Source organism: Heteronotia binoei, chromosome 4 (assembly GCF_032191835.1).
Source record: "Heteronotia binoei isolate CCM8104 ecotype False Entrance Well chromosome 4, APGP_CSIRO_Hbin_v1, whole genome shotgun sequence".
NCBI lineage: Eukaryota > Metazoa > Chordata > Lepidosauria > Squamata > Gekkonidae > Heteronotia > Heteronotia binoei.
This window is the reverse complement of record NC_083226.1, coordinates 4,678,056-4,691,003: the sequence shown is the minus strand read 5'-3', so window position 1 is coordinate 4,691,003 and position 12,948 is coordinate 4,678,056. Positions and strand designations below refer to the sequence as shown.

At 45.1% G+C, this 12,948-nt stretch overlaps 1 protein-coding gene and 1 non-coding gene across 2 annotated transcripts in view; one reads left to right on the top strand and one right to left on the bottom strand.

Annotated features, from left to right (window-relative positions):
* LRMDA (leucine rich melanocyte differentiation associated) overlaps positions 1–12,948 on the bottom strand; it is a 1,409,701-nt gene that overhangs the window by 550,212 nt on the left and 846,541 nt on the right. The window lies entirely within an intron of this gene.
* TRNAV-AAC (transfer RNA valine (anticodon AAC)) lies at positions 4,414–4,485 on the top strand. Its single transcript has one exon. It is a non-coding gene; the product is annotated as a tRNA-Val (tRNA).

Here is a 12,948-nt window from a genome sequence, read left to right as displayed (position 1 = left end):
AAGCAGTGGGGAGTAGAGGGTGGTGAGCAGTGGGGTACCGCAGAGCTCAGTACTGGGTCCGATCAGGGCCGGCTCTAGGGCGAACAGCGCCCTAGGCAGGCGGCTCCACTGGTGCCCCGCCCGCCCACTGCCCCCCCGGCGCTCCGCTCGCCTGCCCGCCGCCGCTTTTAGAGACAAAACACACAGGCGTGAGCTGTGAAGCTGGCAGAGCTTCCTTTTAGTTGCAGTGAGCAGGGGGAAGGGAGCAAGCTTTTAGTGGCAGCAGGCAGGCGAGTGGAGTGGAGTGGCGGAGGGTGGTGCCAGGGGGCAGCGGGCAGTGGCGGTGGTCTGAACGGGGCTAGCGGTGGCAGCGGTGGGGGGGGGGGAGGGAGGCAAGCTAAGCTCTTGCCTGGGGCACCGGAGGGGGAGGGAGAGCCCAATTTGCCTCTCCCCCCTCTCGGCGCCCTAGGCAACCGCCTAGTTTGCCTAGTGGGCGATCCATGGGTCTGATGCTTTTCAACTTGTTCATTAATGAGTTGGGAGTAAGCAGTGATGTGGTCAAGGTAGTGGAGGACACTAAATTGTTCAGGGTGGTGAGAACCAGAGAGGATCGTGAGGCACTCCAAAGGGATCTGTCAAGGCTGGGCAAGTGGGCGTCAACGTGGCAAATGAGGTTCAAGGTAGCCAAATGCAAACATTGGGGCCAAGAATCCCAGCTACAAATACAAGTTGATGGGGTGTGAACTGGTGGAGACTTTCCAAGAGAGATATCTTGGGGTCATGGTAGATAACTCACTGAAAATGTCGAGACAGTGTGCGACTGCAATGAAAAAGGCCAATGCTATGTTGGGAATTATTGGGAAGGAAACCAAAACCAAATAAGTATCATAATGTTCCTGTATAAATCAATGGAGTACTGTGTACATTTGGAGTTCTGTGTAGAATTCTGATCACCACATGTCAAAAAAGATAGAACGAAGTGTGCAGCCGTGTTGGTCTGAAGCAATAGAACAAAGCAGTAGACAAGTGCACCTTTAAGACCAACTAAGTTTTATTCAGAATGTCAGCTTTCGTATGCTCTAAGCAGACTTCATCAGACAAAATTGGAATGACAAGCCACCTTTAAATATAGTGGGCAGTGAGTTGGTATGTAGAGCCATGGGAATGTTTTTAGCAGATTAAAAGAATCCCAAATTGGGGTGTGTGTTTGTTTGGTATTGTTGACTGGGCTGTAGCAACAGTGGAGGGTGATAAAAAGCAGACATGTCATAGGTGTGAAGTGCCATAAATCTGGGTGTCGTTCTGGCTTCATTAGTTGTGGGTTTAAATGGAGGGCATTAGTATCTTAAGAGGTTATAACATCATTCTAGTTTGCCATTAGGGAAAAAAGAATACATTAAAATATAGTGGAAGATGGGTTAGTATATGTAATAAGATAAACCGCCAATATCCCTATTTTAGTATGTCAACACAAAAAACCAAAATATTCTGATACACTGTTCTAAAAGAGAAATACATTCTAGTCTGCCATTAGAAAAAAAGGGTACATTAAAAAGGGTAAATTAAAATATTAAAATATCAATAAAGATATTATAGCGTTGGAAAAAGTGCAAAAACGGGGAATGATAGAATGATTAAAGGGTTGGAACACTTTCCCTATGAAGAAAGGTTAAAATGCTTGGGGCTCTTTAGCTTGGAGAAACAACGACTGAGGGGTGACATGATAGAGTTTTCAAGATTATGCATGGGATAGAGAAGGTAGAGAAAGAAGTATTTTTCTCCCTTTCTCACAATACGAGAACTCATGGACACTCAATGAAATTGCTGAGCAGGCAGGTTAGAATAGATAAAAAGAATTACTTCTTCACCCAAAGGGTGATTAACACGTGGAATTCACTGCTACAGGAGGTGGTGGCAGCTACAAGCATAGAGGGAACTGGATAAACAACTGGAGCAGAGGTCCACTAGTTAGCCACAGTGTATTTTTGGAACTCTGTCTGGGGCAGTGATGCTCTGTATTCTTGGTGCTTGAGGGGGCACAATGGGAGGGCTTCTAGTGTCCTAGCCCCACTGATGGACGTCCTGATAACACCTGTTTTTTTTTTTTTGTCCCTGTGTGACACAGACTGGATGGGCCATTGGCCTGATCTAACATGGCTTCTCTTCCTCATGCCACTGCGGCCACGTAGGAGAAAGTAATTTAAACAGTATAATGGGAGTAAGGTTTTGTTACGGCCATTCTAATTCAAGAAGCATTTTAAGGTAGATGCTGAGCTGATGTTCAATCACCTTCCGGTGACTGAACAAAGCAGGAGTCAAGTCGCACCTTTAAGACCAACCAAGTTTTATTCAGAACGTAAGCTTTCGTGTGCTCTCTAAGCACACGTCATCAGGCAAGGGGGTCAGGTATTGTGGGCTGAAATACAAGCAGTTTGTTGTTTAAGAGTGCAAACTGGCTGTGGTCACTTGATAAAACAGTGTGGCTTGGCCATTCGGTCTGGATAGCTAGAAAAAGTAATAAAGTTCCCTGCCAATTGGTGCTTTTGCAAATCACAGAAGGACATGTATTTCCTAGTTGTAGGCTACCTAATTGACTTGTATAGATTGATGCTGATAAGTCAATTAGGTAGCCTACAACTAGGAAATACATGTCCTTCTGTGATACATTATAAACCTTCCGGTGATGTCAGGGATGTGTGGCGTATGCAAATGAGTTATGCAAATGAGTAGTGCTAATGAGCTCTAGCACTTCTTTTTCTACGAAATCACCCCTGCTTAAGACTATTCTGAGCCATAAATTTCAGCCCCTTTTCTGTGGGGCACTGGACAAATGCACAGCAGTTTTAGACTGAAAATGTAAGCAGAGATCGTGAGAATCCTTCGGAAGGGTTGATGGTATTTAGGGAGTAGGAAACACTCCCAGGAAAGGCAAAAACTTTCACCTGCTCCCCCACCATAAATGAGTTCTGAATTTATTAGAAAGCTCTGGCATTTCCCACCTTTAATATAATTAATAATTCACTGTATTTGGGACTCGAAATATGATTGCCGTCTGTCATAATGACTGTTTCAACTTATAAGGTGTGGTAAAGATTTATTGGAGTTATTTTTATAATCAATCAATGCCGTGCAGGAATGGTGCCACCCTGATTTAAATTCCATTTATTAAGCCTTCTAAAATAAACTTAACAGGGGAATAGCGGCATCATGGGATTGCTTTTCCCGGGTGTTAATTTGAAGATTGCTATTTCCCAGACAAAGTGTTACATCTGGCATGAGAGTCAAATCAGCTTTTTGATGGATATAACCTGTTAGGAAGTTTCAGCTAAGGCTTTGAAATTACACTCATTATCTAGTTGACTGGGAGCTTCTTCAAGGGGGCGACTTAAATTGGTAACGAGCTTTTCTGGGGGGGCGGGAGGGGGGGGGGGTTCGCGATTCTTGAACAGTCAACCGAAAAGAAAAAAAACCCCTGAATTGCCGAGAAGACGAAAGTTCATTTGAAAGTCAAGTTTTTGGTATAAATTATATGCAGTTGTGCAAACATGTCAAAACTTTGGTAAATTGGCCTTGTGTTAATGTCAACAATTTGGGGCCAAAACAATAACACAGCTTTCCGGAAAAGACATCACCACCCCCACATTTGGAAAAGTTTGTATAAGTTAACTCAGAATTTTTACTCACTGTAATTCTGTGTGGACACCTATGCAAGGGGAGCGGCTGACTGGGGTATTTCTCCTTCATAAAAGGACCTTCTAATCACATCACTGAGACCCAGCGGAATGTAATGTCTGAGCTATGTCAAGAAAACCCTTGTCCAAATGTTGCCCCTGACATGAACTCATCAGACAAAATTTGGCAAGTCATCTTTCTCTCAACCCACTGTCCTTATAGGATAAGCAGACCTATCTTATTTTTATTTGCCCCCCCCCCAAACAAGAACTGCAAAAAAACAATCAAGAGAAGATAAAGGCTCAGATACAGACAAGCACACAAAGAACTTTCAAGATTCAATTGATGTTGTATTACAAACAGGGCTTTTTTGGGGAGAAAAAGCCCAGCAGGAACTCATTTGCATATTAGGCCACACACCCTGACATCACCATTGTTTCACACAGGGGTTTTTTGTAGCTTAAGCCCAGCAGTAACAGATTTGCATATTAGGCCACACCCCTGACACCAAGTCATCTGGAGCTGCGTTCCTGTGTGTTCCTGCTAAAACAAAAGCTCTTATTATGAACATTACTTTCAGTGCATGATTGGCAAGAGGACCAAGAGGCTGTGATTCAGTGCGGGAACGGCTGTGGCTCAGTGGTAGAGCCTCTGCTTGGCATGCAGAAGGTCCCAGGTTCAATCCCCGGCATTTCTAGTTAAAAGGCCAGGTAGTAGGTGACGGGAAAGACCTCTGCCTGAGACCCTGGAGAGCCATGAAGTGGGGCTGTGGCTCAGTGGTAGAGTCTCTGCTTAACATGCAGAAGGTCCCAGGTTCAATCCCCGGCATTTCCAGTTAAAAGGCCAGGTAGTCTCTACCTGAGACCCTGGGGATCTGCTGCCTGTCTGAGCAGGCGATACTGACCGTGATGGACCAGTGGTCTGGTTGGTATAAATTCTATGCAGTTGTCCAAACTTTGGTCAACTGGCCTTGTGTTGATGTCTAATGCAGAGGTGTCAAACTCCTTTGTTATTGTCAAGTCGGCTGGATTCAATAACGAGTCTTTGGTTGAAACAAAGTTGCTAGCTTATTGAAAGCAGAGCTGAAGACCATGATAGAGATTGAAGGACTGGGGTACATAGACATTAACCAAGTTTTTAAGGTATAGATCAAAGGATTCCTACGGGCGGGGCACTCTATGCAGTATATTTTCGCACTAGGATGTTACTCCCTCGTTCCCAAGCCAAGGCCTTGGTGTTTCGCACTCCCACAGACACCCGGCTTGAGAAGGCTCCACTATCTTGTTCACATATCAGCATTTCAAAGCAGACTACACAACAAAGGCACAGCTAAGAAGAGAGGGGAGGGAGAGGTAGCTAGCAGCATATCGGTGTTCAGTACAAGCCCAGAATCCTTTACTTCTGAACCAGAGTTAGACAACATGTTCATAAGAAATACAGCAGACTTGACAGTTATGAGGGCCGGATCTGACATAAACGAGATTATGTTGGGCTGGGCCATGTGTGCACCTATTTAAGATTAGGTAGCAGAGATATGAACAGACACAAACAGGTTCTTTTAAAAACAAAATAGAATGAAACATGCTTAAAACATTTCCACTTGTTGGTCTTAAAGGTGCTTTCTTTGTATCTCTCCCATGGGATCCAGGAAACTGGGCAAAGGAAGCTCTGGCTCTTTCCTTCCTTCCCCAGGGGACCAGGAGGAGGAGGAGCCTCAACCAATGGAGAAAATCGAGGTTTTGCTCTGTAGCTCCTGTGCAATTCAGTAAGCCTGGCAAAGCAAGCAGAGATGCAGAAGGAAGCAAGAGAGAGGGAAAAGGAAGCAGATGACAGCCAGTTGCTCAGGGGCCTGATGGGAGCCCTTTGGGGGCCTGATTCGGCCCCCGGGCTGCATATTTGACACCCCTGGTCTAATGTATAAGCCTTCTGTGTGAGCAGTTTCTGAAAGTCATGCTATACTGTGAAGAGATGCACCATTGACAAAGTTGTCTTGCACTAGTCCGCCAACACCTTAGCAAATAAAAATATCGTTTTAAAATATTTTCTTGTCTGCACATAGTTTCCCTTCAGTGACACAGCGAAGACTTTTGGGCTGTTGTGGCAGCTGGCGCCAAAGCAACGTTAAAAGGAAAGATCTGCACAAGAAATCCTCTCTGCAATGGAAGGTCAGAAGCCCTGCTGGACAAAAGCCCCACCTGACCCCACACACTTCTTTAAAAAAGAGTTGGAAAGGAATCGGTGGGCAGCAAATTCAGGATCCCAACTTTTGTGGGCATCTTTTGAATTTGGACCCAGGATGGTGTCCTAGGGCTGCCAAGCTCCCCCAAGGGGCGGGGGATCCCCTAGCCTGGAGGGCCCCAACCCGCTGGCAGGGAGCAGGCTGCGGGGGATCCCCACTCTTGAGACCCGTCGCTCCATGCCATCTCCAGCATGATGATGTCACTCAGAAGCAACATGATCACGCTGTGGACACTCTAAGACTCATGGTAAAACTCTATGGTACCATAGAGTTTTATTGTGAATCCTAGTGCATCCACAGAGCGGCACTCTAGGATGCATGGTAAAACTCTATGGTACCATGGAGTTTTATCACAAGTCCTAGAGTGTCCCTGGTACGATGTCCCTGGTATGATGACATCACTTCCAGGTGACATCATTGTGCTGCGCGTGCAAAGCGCACACGAGACAACAGTCTCCTGCCGCAGTGGTGGAGGGACTTGGCGACCCTAGAGCAACCCCAAAATGGCTGGCTCAAAATGTCTGCTTCAAGAGGCATAACAACTCAAGATGGCTGCCATAGTGTACTTTCAGTCACACTGTGAAGAGTCTCGTGCTGGGGTGGCAGCTTTTTCCAACCCTGTTTTTAAAAATCTGGACAGCCAGTCAAATTTCCAGGAGCCAATCAGGAGTCCTGCTGCACAAGAACCCCAGAGGGAACCCCAACGTTTGCAAAGTGGAGCAGCTCAATTCCTTCTTCCACTTCAAGCTGCCATGTAGGAAGGCCAGGCCATAAGGTTGCTCTGTCCTGCGGCAGATCCCCGAGGGTTCTTTGGCACATGGCTTAGCGGGGGATGGCTTCCCCCGATGGCCGAATGTTTGCAGAGAGCCCTGCTCTAATGGACATTCACAATCACCTTACAGTCACACAAACACGCCAATGTTATGAGTTCAGGCCAAATTGTGATGCTCAAACACACCTCTGTTCGTTCCCGTTAAATCATGATCGTCCCATAAAGAATTCTTGGAAAGGCGCCTTAGAAGAGGGAAAGCAAGAGGGAATTTCCTTGAAATGTTGCATTCAAACAAGATTTATTAACACAACGTTTATTTTAGATGGCAGCAGCCCAACAGAGGAATTACGCAAAATAAAAGTGTATTATACAAAATGCATCTCCCTGAAAATAAATGGAAGGTGCTGGTAATGTAGCAGAACTCTTGCTTACAGGGAGGTGAAGGTATATTTCTTAACATTTGTAGTCGGGCTGCTTTCTCCCTTTCACACCGGCATTTGGCTTCGACATGAGTGGAGAGAGACAGGAGTGGGATTCTAGCAGGAGCTCCTTTGCATATTAGGCCACACACTCCGGATGTAGCCAATCCTCCTGGAGCTTAGAAAAAAGAGCCTTGTAAACTCTTGAAGGATTGGTTACGTCCGGGGTGTGTGGCCTAATATGCAAAGGAGCTCCTGCTAGAATTTCCCCCCTGGGTGGAAACAAGATAGGAAGGTGATGCCCTTGTGCTCCATGTTGGTTTGAGCTTCAAACTCTTGCCGTTGCTGTCTTCAAAAACACTGACAATAATAGTATTTCTAAATAGTATTTATTTTCTAAAATTATTTATTTAGAAAATATATATTCCTCCTCCTGCTTAATGATGGCTCACAAACATAAGAACATAAGAGAAGCCATGTTGGATCAGGCCAATGGCCCATCCTGTCCAACACTCTGTGTCACATAAGAACATAAGAGAAGCCATGTTGGATCAGGCCAATGGCCCATCCTGTCCAACACTCTGTGTCACATAAGAACATAAGAGAAGCCATGTTGGATCAGGCCAATGGCCCATCCAGTCCAATACTCTGTGTCACACAGTGGCAAAAAAAACCCAGGTGCCATCAGGAGGTCCATCAGTGGAGCCAGGATCCTAGAAGCCCTCCCACTGTTGTCCCCCAAAACCATGAATATAGAGTATCACTGCCCAAGACATAAGAGAAGCCATATTAGATCAGGTCAATGGCCCATCCAGTCCAACACTATGTGTCACACAGTGGCGAAAAAACCCAGGTGACATCAGGAGGTCCATCTATGGGGCCAGGACACTATAAGTCCTCACACTGTTGCTTCTCCCAAGCACCAAGTATACAGAGCATCACTTGCCCCAGACAGAGAGTTCCAACAACACACTGTGGCTAATAGCCACTGATGGACCTCTGCTCCATCTCTCTCTCTCGGCTTGACTTCGCGAACGAAGATTTAAGAAAGGTGCAGTAGTTCACGTCTGCTGCAGGCTCGCTGGTGGCTGACAAGACCAATGCGGAACAGGCAGGTCCGGCCACAGTGGCTGCAGGGAAAAGTCTGATTTGGGGTTGGTGCTGTAGCAGTACGATTCTTCCTCAATCTCCTTTTGTCCTCAAGACCAGCTATGCGTGCGTTCTCAAAGGAAGAGACAGCCTGGTGGATGGTGTGCCTCCATGCTTTGCGATCTGAGGCTAGGTCAGATCACTGGTGATGGTTAATGCAACAGGTACCAAGGGATTTCTTCAAGGAGTCCTTGTACCTCTTCTTTGGTGCCCCTCTATTTCTATGGCTGGTGGAAAGTTCGCCATATAGGGCAATCTTGGGAAGGCGGTGGTTTTCCATCCTGGAGATATGCCCTGCCCAGCGCAGCTGCGTCTTCAACAGCAATGCCTCGATGCTTGTAACCTCCGCCCGCTTGAGAACTTCAGTGTTGGTCACAAAGTCACTCCAGTGGATGTTGAGGATGGTGCGAAGGCAGCGCTGATGAAAGCGCTCAAGGAGTCGCAGGTGATGACGGTATAAAACCCACGATTCGGAGCCGTAGATGAGGGTTGTCATCACAACCGCTTTGTAAACATTGATCTTTGTGCCTTTTTTCAGATGCTTGTTGCTCCACACCCTTTTATGCAGTCGGCCAAATGCACGGTTTGCCTTTGCCAGTCTATTGTCAATCTCCTTGTCAATCTTGGCGTCTGAGGAGATGATGCACCCCAGGTAGCTGAACTGCTGGACTGTCTTCAGAACTGATTCACCCACAGTGATGCAAGGAGGGTGATAATCTTCCTGGGGTGCAGGCTGGTGGAGAACTTCTGTCTTCTTCAGACTAACTTCTAGGCCGAATAGCTTGGCAGCCTCTGCAAAGCAGGACATCATATGCTGCAGAGCTAATACCGAGTGGGAGTCAAGTGCAGCATCATCAGCAAACAGTAGCTCTCGGATAAGTTTTTCCATTGTCTTGGAGTGAGCTTTTAGTCGCCTAAGGTTGAACAGGCTGCCATCGGTGCGATAGCGGATGTAGACACCATCGTCGTCATCTAAATCTACATCTACTCTACATCTACCTCTGCTCCATATGTTTATCCAATTCCCAATGCAATGTGAGAATTGTCAGCATTAAAAACAAGCAGAAAAGAACATTCAATGGTCTTAAAATTACATTCTCGGGCTAGAACAAGACCACAAAAGCGGCTTTAAAAGATGGAATTCAGTTAAAACTCTGGCGGAAAAAAAACAGATAGTTTGGTGCAGCCCCTCAAGGACAAGGTGAACGTAAGCAAGAATGCATTCCAAAGATGTGGTGCCACCACTGAAAAAGCCCTGCAGATGGAGGCATGAAGAGCACAGCTTAGGAAAAGGATTGTAATTGGCAGGCTGAACAGTACAGGAGGAGGTCTAGAAAGACCACTGGGGTAGACAATAACAGGCTAGATATTTTTATTAGTTTTATTGTTCTATTTATTGCTTTTATTTGTATTTATTGTATTTTTAATGTTGTAAGCCACCCCAAGTCCTCTCTGGGGAGAGGGCATAGGGTATAAATCAATTAAATAAATGAATGAATGGCCCAATTTAGGGTTGCCAACCTCCAGGTGGTACAATATAAGTAACTGGTACCGATGTACAAATGAAATATTTACAAAAACTTCCAGTCAACAATAAAGATATTCACACTCCCAATGTGTGTACATGCACTTGATTTGGTGCAAATATTAGACAAAATAAGACAAAGGAACAATAAGGTATTTGTACTCCCCCAATTCATGCACTTTGAAATTTCTACAAAGAACACGACCTAAACAAAATCCATGAGTCAGCGCTGTAGGGTGGAGTCCTTAAAAGTTCCGCTTGTGACCTTGTAATGGAGAGAATAAGGAGGAACCGTATAGAAAGGAGTCCTCACGGTTTTGCTTGTCTCGCACTTCGTCAGCCTCTTTTCTCACTGTTTTCTGGAGCCACAGTAACTTTGTTTCACATGCTCTAAACCTCTGCTGCTCTCACAGTGGCTGTGGCTCCATTGGGAGTGTGAATATCTTTATTGTTGACCGGTGGTTTTTGTGAATATTCCAATCTCCAGTTGGTGGCTGGATGTCTCCTGGGATGACAGAGATCAGTTTCCTTGGAGAAAATGGCTGCTTTGGAAGGTAGACTCTGTGGCAGGGATGGGAAACCTTTTTTCTGCCCGGGGCATTTGGATATTTCTAACATCATTTGCGGGCCATATTAAAACTATCAGCTTAAAAAACAGTGCTCCGCTGAGGGAGAACGATTCAGGCCAGCAAAATTAATGCAAATAATTGTTTTTCTATTTGAAGTCATGTGGGGAGAGCCTAATTTGGCACACACACACACACACACACACACACCCCTGGCCTGTCGCCCCAGGTAAATGCCTAGATCCAGGACTTTTTTTTGTAGAGGACGCCACGTGGCTTGGCTCTGCCCAGCAATCCCTGAGGGCCAGACCAAGTGATCTCAAGGACCATAAATGGCCCACAGGCCAAAAGTTCCCCACTCCTGTTCTATGGCTCCATCTTCACTATTTCTCTGAACCTGGGAGCTTGTCCCATCATACGCTCTCTGAATATAAATTGTCCACCTGGTCAGAGTATATTGCAGGGCAAATCAAGTCTTTGGGCCTATCCCTGGAATCATTGTCCATGTTGTCATTTTCGGCAGCATTTTACCAAGTTAAAAGTAGACTTCTGGACAGTTAACGTCAGGAATTATACAGTCTGGCCAATAAAACTTGTCCTCCACTGTGTTTTGAGATTCCTCTCACCATGGGGGGAATGGCTTCGTACTTTTCCCCTTTATTGACACCCCAGCACTGAAGAGCTTTCTCTCTCGCTAGATAAGAACATAAGAACATAAGAGAAGCCATGTTAGATCAGGCCAATGGCCCATCCAGTCCAACACTCTGTGTCACACAGTGGCAAAAAAAAATTCATATATACACACACACTGTGGCTAATAGCTACTGATGGACCTCTGCTCCATATTTTTATCTAAACCCCTCTTGAAGCTGGCTATGCTTGTGGCCGCCACCATCTCCTGTGGCAGTGAATTCCACATGTTAATCACCCTTTGGGTGAAGAAGTACTTCCTTTTATCCTTTAATCCATTTTAACCTGTATGTAGAGGTAATGCTCAGACCTCTGCCATACTTTCCTGCTCTCTTAGGTTCTGTCCTTGTGACCACACAGCCGTTGAAACAGTCCCTCATGTTTTGCTCCACTGTTTGTTATATTCACAGCTTCTTAACACACGACTGCATCCCATTTTGGAGAAATCAGGCGGCTATTCGGATGCCTTAAAAGTCTGTAGGATCCTGAGTGGTTACTCCCCGAAAGACACTGAAATAGTAGCCAAGTTCATTTTTCTGGCCACCGTGATACGCCGTAGTTTTAATTGATAACGATGTTTCTAAATTTTAACTGTACTTTTTTTTTTAATGGGTAATTTTTATTCTGTATAACTTGGTCATCCTTTTATTCTGTATAACTGATTTCTTTTATGCCAATACAGGCTGATGGTGATGATGGCATTTGTATCCCGTGGAAGTCCCTCCCCTTCTCAAACCCTGCCCTTCTCAGGTTACACCCCTAAAATCTCCAAGTACTTCCCAACCCGGAGCTGGCAACGCTAGTCCAACTAGGTGTAAGACAGGTAACGATGTTTCCACAAGCTTTACAGTCTGAAAGTATCCCAATGTGGCAACTGATATAGTTAGTGGTGGGACAGAAATGCAGATGATACGTTGGCAGGCCGTCCCTTGTGTTTAGAATAAATGTTTATGCAGTCTGGCTTCCCTTGCGTTTGGACATATAAATTAATACTTCATTATAATCGCTTTCCTCTACCTTTAGACATTAACTGTCCTCATTTAGGCCATGAAAGTCTGAGAGGAATGCTCCGGTTATTCCATACCTATGGAAAGATTATTTTTGCTGTCGTGAAGTGGAACGTTTATGTAGATGCTAATAAAAATCCATTTTTAAAACTGAACTCGTGCATATATGCTGGCTACAAATTAAATTTGCGGATCAACTCATGTGTCTCGCGGATGCATTGAAAAGATTAATTCATGTTTCGACACCCATCTGTCTCTGGCTGCAAAATAGGAGAATTATATATATCTGAATGGTGACTTTATATGCCCCCGACTCCTGAGCTGGAAATTTGTCAATGGGAGAATGTACTTTTATATTTCATTCTTCTAAGTGAACTTGGATTTGCAAGGAGTCGTTCCCGAAGAGTTGCATAAGCATAAATAACACATTCTGTTAATCGCCTGTGTTTATATTCCACTAATGTCTTGGGGCAAGGAGGTTAATGAATTTATTTCAGCTCCAAATTGCTTTTATGGCCATGCATTTAATTTTTGGGGAACTGACCTGATCATTGAAATCATGTCAAACCCTTGAATATGAGTTTACAAAATTAGTTCTGAAAATCCCCCAACTCTGGTCCACTTGAGTTCTGTGTAGCCCCAGAAAGGAACGAGATGACCACATATCTGCCAAGTTGCGGCCACTGAGAATAATCTCTTAGCTTGGATGGCATTTGATGTAGTTGGCAGCCAACTGCTACAAATGCTGTCAGCTTTTAATTGGGAAAGTTGCTTTACGGTTTCTCCCCTGAGATGGAACCTGGCCTCCTCAATTACCTTGAAATATGGAAACAAAAATTAACTTTTGAGGCTGGGGAAGAACCTGGAAAGATCTGCATGGTTTTGCAGTGATCCATCAACGGTGCGTCCAATACAATAGACAACTGCAGC